Raw genomic sequence first — 11,402 nt, 5'->3', positions numbered from 1 at the left:
GGGAACTCATGAGTCGGTAATTCTTACTACAAGTTTAGATAGCTGGCCGCTATAGACTAATTTACCAATCTAAAAATTGTATATATATATTTTATTTTTTTATGGGTCGGGCCACCAGTAGCCCATCCCTTTGGTAAAATATGTCAAATATATGGATGGGACAGACAGATAGGAACACATTTTCAAAAATTATTCTGCTTGCCAAAATTCCACATTCATTTTATGCGGGTTGAAAGGAAAAGAGCCATAGAGCCATAGACCATATATCGATTGGAAATGCAATGCACCTAGAATGAGCATATAGATACAGTAACATGAGGGCTAGTGGTTTGCATGGACCTGTGCTGTTTCCCCATGTCTCCACTCTCCAGGGTGGTCCATCATCACTGTTGTAACGGGTCAATGACGTTTCAGGGGACCACCGTGAGTCACTTACATTCAGGGCCGTAACTACATATGAGGAAACTCTCCCAAACGACGCTGGGCCAATTGTGCACTGCCCTATGGGACTCCCGATCACGGCGTGTTGTGATACAGCCCGGGATCGAACCCGGGTCTGTAGTGACACCTCTAGCACTGCAATGCAGTGCCTTAGACCGCTGCGTCACTCAGCAGGCCCTGCACGCGTATATTATTGATCTGACTGACGCCTCGATCACACCGACAGTGTCATCGCGCAAAATGGCACGCAGCATCATGTGGATATGTGTGCAACAGAAGTTCAACATTCACTTTCTGCTACCATGTCTGTCAAGCCGTCTATGCATACAATTTAATGCATATGTTTGAAAAATCCAACGTATGCACCACACAGAATGCACTGCAACTGCTTCTGCAACGCAATGCTGCAAGGCAAACGCAAAGTTCCATTGGAAATCAATGTACTTCTGATGTACCAAAACTCAATAAAACGTTCGGTGTGATTGAGGCTTGAGTTCTATTCGCGCCTGCCTCTTTGCGAATGAGTGGAATCATTAATAGTGGTTTGTTCGTTTATGCGTGCCTGCTTCCCACGGACTTCCCGAACAGATTTGCCTTTAGCAGCACATTCACCACTCAATCGAACGGCTAAAACTCCGGCCTCTCGTGGCACAAGCCGAGGGCCTGAGACATGAAACGAACTACCCCAGCTCGAAATCGGCTCATTAGAACAGTAGACAAAACTAGAGACGCTGCTGACAGTGTTTGCGAGATGCCGGGCCGTGACTCCGGCCATGTCTACAGACATCCCCCAAACAAACAAAAACCGACCCTCGGAGAATGAGTGCGCAACTAGTCGCTTATAAATATGTCAGTCAGCTGGCTAGCTGCCGGCAGAAACTTATATTGCAGTAACGTTGAAGGGCTCTGGCTAGTATTACCTAGCCAGCTAACGTTAGAAGGATTAATTAAAAAGATAACGTTAAACAGAGCCTACCTCAGCAGGAGCAAAAAAAATTGTCTACAAAGTTTTCATAATAGCTTTCATTTACAGAGACTATGCTGAGACAGACAGTGATGTGGCGCTCAGTGTTGAGGCAGACTGCAATGCATGCAGAGACAGAGAACGAGAAAGAGAGGAAGCAAGCAGAGAGAGGTTAGAACAGTGGTTCCCAAGCTTGGGGTCGGGTCCCCATGTGGGGTCCACAGAGAAAATCTGTACGATACTTATCAAACAAGTTAGAAATTAAAAAATATATATATATGTTTCAATATGAACATCTGGACATGGCATATCTTCCCTATAGGCCTACATTAAAATGCAATCAATATGCAAAGAAAACAGTTCTAAAAATGTCATACGTTTTAATTTATATCGGTGGTTGTTCATCTTATCCATTACCCACCTTTTTTTACCACTGCATCACTGATATTAGTACAGAGTCAGTAATATTCTAATAATGAGTGTGTATGTGATAATACGATCATCTGTGTGCTACATTGATGTCTGTTTGTGCGGTAGCTTGATTAGTAATGCCTAGGAGTACAAATGTGAACGCTATGTAATTTGAGAAAAGACATATCTATGTATTGATGGGGGGGGGGTTTGTTTGGTAGCCTATATATTGGTGATTTTTGAGGTCTGCTGTAGCAGACACAGTGGTGACTGGGGAATCTGAAAAAAGGGAAAAGAGAAGAGCTTGATCTTATAAAAAGAATACCTTCCTGTCTCATAGACAGCAACACATGTTGATATCACCCCCCAACTCCTTCCATGGCCATGGGAACAGGTGCAAACTGGTTCACACAGATCAATATAAATGGAGTATGACTGGGACTCAGTGGGACTGGAGCCTCAAGACATTATAATATCTCCTAACATTGCCAATATGGATTAAGTGGTAGACCAACACAGCAGGAGCAGACAGTAAATAACATGGTCTGGAGCTCTGAAATCCCTCTCCACTCACAAAGCTGAGTATAGGACACACCCAATACAGTATATCAGTGGTTTATAACACTAAGACCTATACATCATGTATTTCTCTGGAATGAGGATTATGGTAAAACACAAATGGTGGTGTGTGGGTGTCAGACAGTGGATGTGACAGACTGACTGACTGGCTGACTGGGGTGTTTCAGGTTTCAGCTGTAAGCTGACATTCTGCAGCTTTTCCAATGTAAGCAATATCTTCTCTAGGGACATAAGGGAAATACTGACGACTTAAAGTCAGTTGCTGGATCCTAAACATATGATCTGTGGAAGTCTTAACACCTCCGTATCTGCTCTCTCATTTCCGGCTCTCCCGACTCCCGGCCTCTATTTGTTTCTCAACGACCGACTTCTCTCTGGGGAGCAATAACGTTTTGCACAGTAAACTGCATTAGTGTAATTCCTCCTAGGATAGTGCCAGAAAACGTCTGGCTTCAATCAGCTGTCAATAGTGGACTTCATTAATCGCGCACACTGTCACCCTTTGTGAGATGAGATACAGTAGGGATGAGTAGACATAAGCAGGATCAGGAAGTGCTGACTCACAGGGGTTGACCTGCTTTTTGGGACACTTTACTTATACAGTACTTTCTCGACTATCGTTCCAAATAAATCCAGCACTTCTTTATTAACATGAATGGTCAAATGTAAGTACATTTGTAAAAATGCATCTTTATCACTTTTATTTTACTTTGGTATACCTAATACTGTTGCTTTCCGTTAATCAAATGCATAGAAACTGCATGTGAGGACGTGATAAACTTCCATGTCACACTCACCAGTGCAGACTACCTGCTGTGCTGGGACATGGACATGAGCGACTGTCTTCATGTTGTAATGTTAAAACCTGATGCTCTGATTGACATCCCTGACAATAGATGAGGGAGAAAAAGATAGTAAGGAAATGCATTCATAAAATAGTTCTATGAAATTCTCAGAGATGGGCATCAGAGAATGGTAGGCTACTTTACATGCAACCAAACAATTCATATCAAGTATTGCAATAATGCTGACTGAGCTGTAGTCTTCATTATAAACTGGGTGGTTCAAGCCCTGAATGCTGATTGGCTGACAGCCATGGTAAATCAGACTGTATACCATGGGTATGACAAAACATGTATTTTTACTGCTCAAATTACATTGGTAACCAGTTTATAATAGCAATAAGGCACTTCTGGGGTTTGTGATATATGGCCAGTATAACACGGCTAAAGGCTGTGTCCAGGCACTAAGACCTCCTTGGGCCTTATTGCTTAAATATACACTGAGTGTACAAAATATTAATGTTTTTCCATGACATGGACTGACCTGGTGAATCCAGGTGAGAGCTATGATCCCTTATTGATGTCACTTGTTAAATCTACTTTAATCAGTGTAAACGAAGGGGAGAGACAGCTTAAAGAAGTCATTTTAAGCCTTAAACAACTGAGACATGGATTGTGTATGTGTGCTATTCAGAAGGTGAATGGGAAAGACAAAGGTGCCAGGCACACCGGTTTGTGTCAAGAACTGCAGCGCTGCTGGGTTTTTCACGCTCAACAGTTTCCCATCTGTATCAAGAATGGTCCACCACCCAAAGGACATCCAGCCAACTTGGCACAGCTGTGGCAAGCATTGGAGTCAACATGGGCCAGCATCCCAGTGGAACGACACCTTGTAGAGTCCATGCCCAGACAAATTGAGGCTGTTCTGAGGGATAAAGGGGGTGGGTGCAACCCAATATTAGGACGGTGTTCTTAAGGTTTTGAACAATGTGTATTTGGTTCAATCACTTCACTTGATCGAATTGCGCCCTCTACAGTAGGCTTTCGGGATTCACTGGTTTTACTGGTCAGTTGATTTAACCAATGTTTGAAGGGCTTAAACCCGAACAATCCAATGGGAAATGTGGGCGGGCTTATTTTGAAGAAGAGGGAGCAATATTAGTATCACTACAGCAACATTAAGACTTCCGGTTTTCCGATTTTGCCTTCAAAATAAAGTCTGCGTTAAAACGCTATATGTATGATACAAAATTAATCATTTTTGCAGCTTTGCACGTCACATAATGTTAAAATTACGTTACAAAATTAAAACTAAAGAGAATAACTACTTTATATAAGATAAATAATATTATAAAGTGGGGCACAATGGGAAATGTTTGGAGCTTAAGTAAATTAATGCAAAGAAGATATTCTACAGACCCTACTGATCTAGAACTGGAGTCTATATATGGTGTTATTTCTTGGGGGACTGAGTTCTAAATACTCAGCAACACTTTCTATGCCACCCACTCCATTCACTGCAATGCAATAGACTGTAGGCCTGTAATTGACATAGTGGAAAATAGAGAAAAAACTATTATATATGCTGACGTAAAAGTGGGGTTGGGAATACTCAGTAGGGTCTGTAGAATCTACATATGGTGTTATTTCATGGGGGACTGAGGTCTAAATTCCCAGCAACACTTTCTACTCCACCCATTCTATCGGTACCAATGCAATAGACTGTAGGCCTGTAATTGACATAGTGGAAAATAGAGAAAAAACGATTCTATGTGCAGAGGTAAAAGTGTGGTTGGGAGTACTCAGTACGGACTGTAGAAACCACCTTCAAATAATCTGGTGTTATCCATGGTCCTAAAGTCAATGCCTATATACAGTGCCTTCAGAAAGCATTCACACCCCTTGACTTATTCCACATTTTGTTGTTTTAAAATGGATTTAATTGTCATTTTTTTGTCAACAATGTACACAAAATGCTCTAATGTTAAATATATCTTGATTAGCTAAGTATTCAACTCCCTGAATCAATACATGTTAGAATAAGATGTGATGGCAGCTGTGAGCCTTTCTGGGTAAGTCTCTAAGAGCTTTCCACAACTGGATTGTGCAACATTTGCCTATTATTCTTTTCAAAATTCTTCAAGCTCTTTCAAATAGGTTGTTGATCATTGCTAGACAACCATTTTCAGGTCTTGCCATAGATTTTCAAGCAGATTTAAGTCAAAACTGTAACTCGGCCACTAAGGAACATTCACTGTCTTCTTGGTAAGCAACTCCAGTGTATATTTGGCCTTGTGTTTTGGGTTATTGTTCTGCTGAAAGGTGAATTAATCTCTCAGTGTCTGGTGGAAAGCAGATTGAACCAGGTTTTCCTCTAGGATTTTGCCTGTGCTAAGCTCCATTCCGTAATTTTTTTATCCTGAAAAACTCCCCAGTCCTTAACAATTCCAAGTATACCCATAACATGATGCAGCCACCACTATGCTTGAAAATATGAAGAGTGGTACTCAGTATTGTGTTGTATTGGATTTGCCCCAAACACAACACTTTGTATTCAGATTTTTTTTTTAAATTGCTCTGTCACATTTTTTGCAGTATTACTGTACTGCCTTGTTGAAACAGGATGCATGTTTTATAATATTTGTATTCTTTACAGGCTTCCTTCTTTTCACTCTGTCGATTAAGCTAGCATTGTGGAGTAACTACAATGTTGTTGATCCATCCTCAGTTTTCTCCTATCAAAGCCATTCAACTCTGTAACTGTTTTAAAGTCACCATTGGCCTCATGGTGAAATCCCTGAGCAGTTTCCTTCCTCTCTGGCAAAGTGAGTTAGGAAGGGTGCCTGTATGTTTGTAGTGACTGATTGCCTTGTTGAAACAGGATGCATGTTTTATAATATTTGTATTCTTTACAGGCTTCCTTCTTTTCACTCTGTCGATTAAGCTAGCATTGTGGAGTAACTACAATGTTGTTGATCCATCCTCAGTTTTCTCCTATCAAAGCCATTCAACTCTGTAACTGTTTTAAAGTCACCATTGGCCTCATGGTGAAATCCCTGAGCAGTTTCCTTCCTCTCTGGCAAAGTGAGTTAGGAAGGGTGCCTGTATGTTTGTAGTGACTGATTGCATTGATACACCATCCAACGTGTAATTAATAACTTCACCATGCTCAAAGGGATATTAAATGACTGCTTTTTATATTTTTACCCATCTACCAATAGGTGCCCTTCTTTGTGATGCATTGGAAAACCTCCCTGGTCTTTGTAGTTGAATCTGTGTTTGAAATTCAATGCTTGACTAAGGGACCTTAAAGATAATTGTATGAGTGGGGTACAGAGATGAGGTGGTCATTCAAAAATCATGTTAAACACTATTAATGCACACAGAGTGAGTCCATGCAACTTATGTGACTTGTTAAGCACATTTTTAGTCCTGAACCTATTTAGGCTTGCCAAAACAAAGAGGTTGAATACTTATTGACTTAAGACATTTCAGATTTTCATTTTTTATTAACTTGTAAAAATTCAGTTGCATTTTTCGATACGATATTGATATCATCATATCGGTTCGTAGGAAATAAATTGCAACTGTGCGAATGCTCACTTTTCTGTGAAATCCAGACAACTGCTTGCGGATTGCCCATTGGGCCAGGTGTGTTCTGGTTGCATAAACCTACCTAACCAGTTTGAAAACAATGGGAAGCCCATCCATAGTTGATGGCTCATCAGCAGGCAATTAAGTATGCTAGACAACCTGTTTTTTATTTTAATGTCCGTTTTTTAAAGTATGCTTAGCACTAGCAGCCTATGAGAAGGTCTCTGGGAGGGCTTTTTGCTTAAAACCTTAACTTCTTTCAACAAAGTCATTTCCTCTCCGACAACTCATATAAAACATAGTCTCGCATGCCATTGAGAAAAAGCGTATTCACATTGCCTTCTCACAAGACTGCTATAGAGAACATTCACACATAAACACCAAAACTGCTACTGTTTTCTAAAAGGCAGATGCTACGGAGCCGACGTTTCTGGACACCACTTCTCGGAGGTGCAAGTAAGCCTACCAATGACAACCTTTTAAAATACCTACCACTTCTTGCTGAATGAATCCTCTCCAATTCGTCACGAGTCAACGTAAACACACTATTGTTTGGAGTGGCAAGCCTGAATCCTAATTGCCTCATCTGACAAAACACACGTCAGTGTATCCTTGTTTATTTCCATGTCAACCTCTCCATTTACATGTTGCTCATCTGCTTCAGTTTTCATAGCGCTTACGATTTCCTCATCTGATAAACCTCTACCACAACCTTCTGTCTCTAAGTGGTAGTATTCATTCCCAATACCTTGGGTGTCTGAGATTTGATTGGGCTGCACCACTGACAGTCCATCATATGAACTCATGGCTACATCAGGATGAAGATCAGTAGCAGGTTCTTTATCCTCAGAGGTGTGTACACTTTGCATATTAAGTTGGCAGTCTGAGGGTCTTCTCTGAGCAGTTGACATTCCCTCATTTAAACTCTCCACATGCAATAGATTTTGTACCTGAGCTTCAGTTACATTCTCTGTTTGTACCATTTTGTTTAATTTCACCTTGTTGTCACTAGCAATAGAATGTATAAATGTGTCACAGTCCACTTTAAGACTAAATCAAATCAAATTATATTTGTCACATGCTTTGTAGACAACAGGTCAAATACAGTGAGATGCTTACTTACGGGCCCTTCCCAACAATGCAAAGAGAAAGAAAATAGAGAAATAACAGAAAAGTAAAACAATGGCTGTAATTTGCAATAGCTGTACTTGAACTCAACATTATTCTGAGTTGCATAGAAAAGTAGCAGATTCTACATCCTTTTGGCTATCTAGAGATACGCCAACACAATCAGTGATACCAATTTGTACAGATATCACATGCTAGCATTGCTCGTTTACTGTTATTTGGTGATTTACAGAAACAAATTCCTCACCATATTTACATTTCACTGCATTTCGCTTCCCCACTGGTGTAAAGTACTTAAGATTAAATTCCTTTAAAGTACTATTGACTTTTTTTGGTGGGGGGGTATCTGTACTTTACTTTACTATTTATATTTTTGACTACTTTTACTTTTACTTCACTACATTCCTAAAGAAAATAATGTGCTTAGCAGGACAGGAAAATGGTGCAGTTCATGCACTTATCAAGAGAACATCCCTGGTCATCCCTACTGCCTCTGATTTGGTGGACTCACTGAAAACACATGCTTAGTCTGTACACTATGTCTGTGTTGGAATGTGCCCCTGGCGATCCATAAATTAAAAATTAAAAAACAATGTTGCCGTCTGGTTTGCCTAATATAAGGAATTTTCAATGATTTTTATTTTAGCAATTACATTTACTTTGATGATTAAGTACATTTTAAACCAAATACTTTTAGACTTTTACTCAAGTAGCATTTTACTGGGTGACTTTCACTTTTACTTGAGTCATTTTCTGTTAAGGTATCTTTACTTTTACTCAAGTATAACAATTGGTTACTTTTTTCCACCACTGCAATTAGTGTACTATCTTTGACTGTGTGGCACTGACTTAAGTTTGTGCTGTCATCCTCATCTCCTATCTCATTACATATGGGTGACGGGCTCAAAGGTTTGGTCAAAACAAGACTTTGAATGTTACCACTATTCTTGTCGCACATATTCCTAAGATTTTTGACACTACCTTTAGTGACAATGGGCTTTCCAATTGGCCATTACAAAGTTTTGCCAACTTCCTTTCATTGTGCTGCATAACAGAATGTATTGCCATTGAAATAGCATGATAATCTAAAAAAATGATTTTATATAACTTTCTGATCCTCCCCAACATCTCTGTCACCCCCATACAATTTAAGTTTCAGATTTGGTGCTTCAACAGCATTATTTTCATTTATCATCTGTGTCAAATTTTTGCAGATCTATGTACACTGCTCAAAAAAATAAAGGGAACACTTAAACAACACAAGGTAACTCCAAGTCAATCACACTCCTGTGAAATCAAACTGTCCACTTAGGAAGCAACACTGATTGACAATACATTTCACATGCTGTTGTGCAAATGGAATAGACAACAGGTGGAAATTATAGGCAATTAGTAAGACACCCCCAATAAAGGAGTTGTTCTGCAGGTGGGGACCACAGACCACTTCTCAGTTCCTATGCTTCCTGGCTGATGTTTTCGCTCTAGTGGTAGCATGAGACGGAGTCTATAACCCACACAAGTGGCTCAGGTAGTGCAGCTCATCCAGGATGGCACATCAATGCGAGCTGTGGCAAGAAGGTTTGCTGTGTCTGTCAGCGTAGTGTCCAGAGCATGCAGGCGCTACCAGGAGACAGGCCAGTACATCAGGAGACGTGGAGGAGGCCGTAGGAGGGCAACAACCCAGCAGCAGGACCGCTACCTCCGCCTTTGTGCAAGGAGGAGCAGGAGAAGCACTGCCAGAGCCCTGCAAAATGACCTCCAGCAGGCCACAGTGTCTGCTCAAACGGTCAGAAACAGACTCCATGAGGGTGGTATGAGGGCCCGACGTCCACAGGTGGGGGTTGTGCTTACAGCCCAACACTGTGCAGGACGTTTGGCATTTGCCAGAGAACACCAAGATTGGCAAATTCGCCACTGGCGCCCTGTGCTCTTCACAGATGAAAGCAGGTTCACACTGAGCACGTGACAGACGTGACAGAGTCTGGAGACGCCGTGGAGAACGTTCTGCTGCCTGCAACATCCTCCAGCATGACCGGTTTGGCGGTGGGTCAGTCATGGTGTGGGGTGGCATTTCTTTGGGGGGCCGCACAGCCCTCCATGTGCTCGCCAGAGGTAGCCTGACTGCCATTAGGTACCGAGATGAGATCCTCAGACCCCTTGTGAGACCATATGCTGGTGCGGTTGGCCCTGGGTTCCTCCTAATGCAAGACAATGCTAGACCTCATGTGGCTGGAGTGTGTCAGCAGTTCCTGCAAGAGGAAGGCATTGATGCTATGGACTGGCCCGCCCGTTCCCCAGACCTGAATCCAATTGAGCACATCTGGGACATCATGTCTCGCTCCATCCACCAACGCCACGTTGCACCACAGACTGTCCAGGAGTTGGCGGATGCTTTAGTCCAGGTCTAGGAGGAGATCCCTCAGGAGACCATCCGCCACCTCATCAGGAGCATGCCCAGGCGTTGTAGGGAGGTCATACAGGCACGTGGAGGCCACACACACTACTGATCCTCATTTTGACTTGTTTTAAGGACATTACATCAAAGTTGGATCAGCCTGTAGTGTGGTTTTCCACTTTAATTGTGAGTGTGACTCCAAATCCAGACCTCCATGGGTTGATAAATTGGATTTCCATTGATTCTTTTTGGGTGATTTTGTTGTCAGCACATTCAACTATGTAAAGAAAAAAGTATTTAATAAGATTATTTCTTTCATTCAGATCTAGGATGTGTTGTTTAAGTGTTCCCTTTATTTTTTTGAGCAGTATATTTATCAGTAGGTCACCACAGACAACAGCGTCACTGTCAGTACAGTCAACTCCTACTATAGGTCCACTCCTTACCAGTCCCTCCACCAACACCAGACATCTGCGACCAACTCCCTTATATAGGCTATAATGAAATAACAACATATATAGAGGTCTACAGTGTATTGCATTGGGACCAATGGAGTGTGTGGAGTAGAAGGTGTTGCTGAGCATATAGACCTCAGTCCACCATAAAATAACACCATACTATATAGAGATTCTACAGACCCTACTGAGTAATCCCCGCCACACTTTTACATTGGCACAAATTATATGTTTTTCTCTATAAGCCAATATGTAAATGCATATACATTGATTTGCATTGTGGCCAATGTAATTTGCGGAGTAAATGGCTAGCAACACTCTGTTTTACTCAGAGCCCCATAAATGACACCAGATTCTACAGACCCTACTGCAGGGATCATCAACTAGATTCAGCCACTGGCCGATTGTTTTCTTGAGTGGATGGTCGGGGGCCGGAACATAATTACAAATCATTTGTATGCTATTAAATTGACCGCAAGAAGCCTAAATATATAGAATGTTTGACTAAAACATAATAATTTCAAACCTTGCTTACACACTGCCCTATCCCATCTGGACAAGAGGAATACCTATCTAAGAATGCTGTTCATTGTCTACAGCTCAGCATTCAACACCATAGTACCCTCCAAGCTTATCATTAAGCTTGAGGCCCT

The sequence above is a fragment of the Salmo trutta genome, chromosome 27 (genome assembly GCF_901001165.1).
Source record: "Salmo trutta chromosome 27, fSalTru1.1, whole genome shotgun sequence".
NCBI lineage: Eukaryota > Metazoa > Chordata > Actinopteri > Salmoniformes > Salmonidae > Salmo > Salmo trutta.
This window is presented reverse-complemented; position numbering follows the sequence as displayed.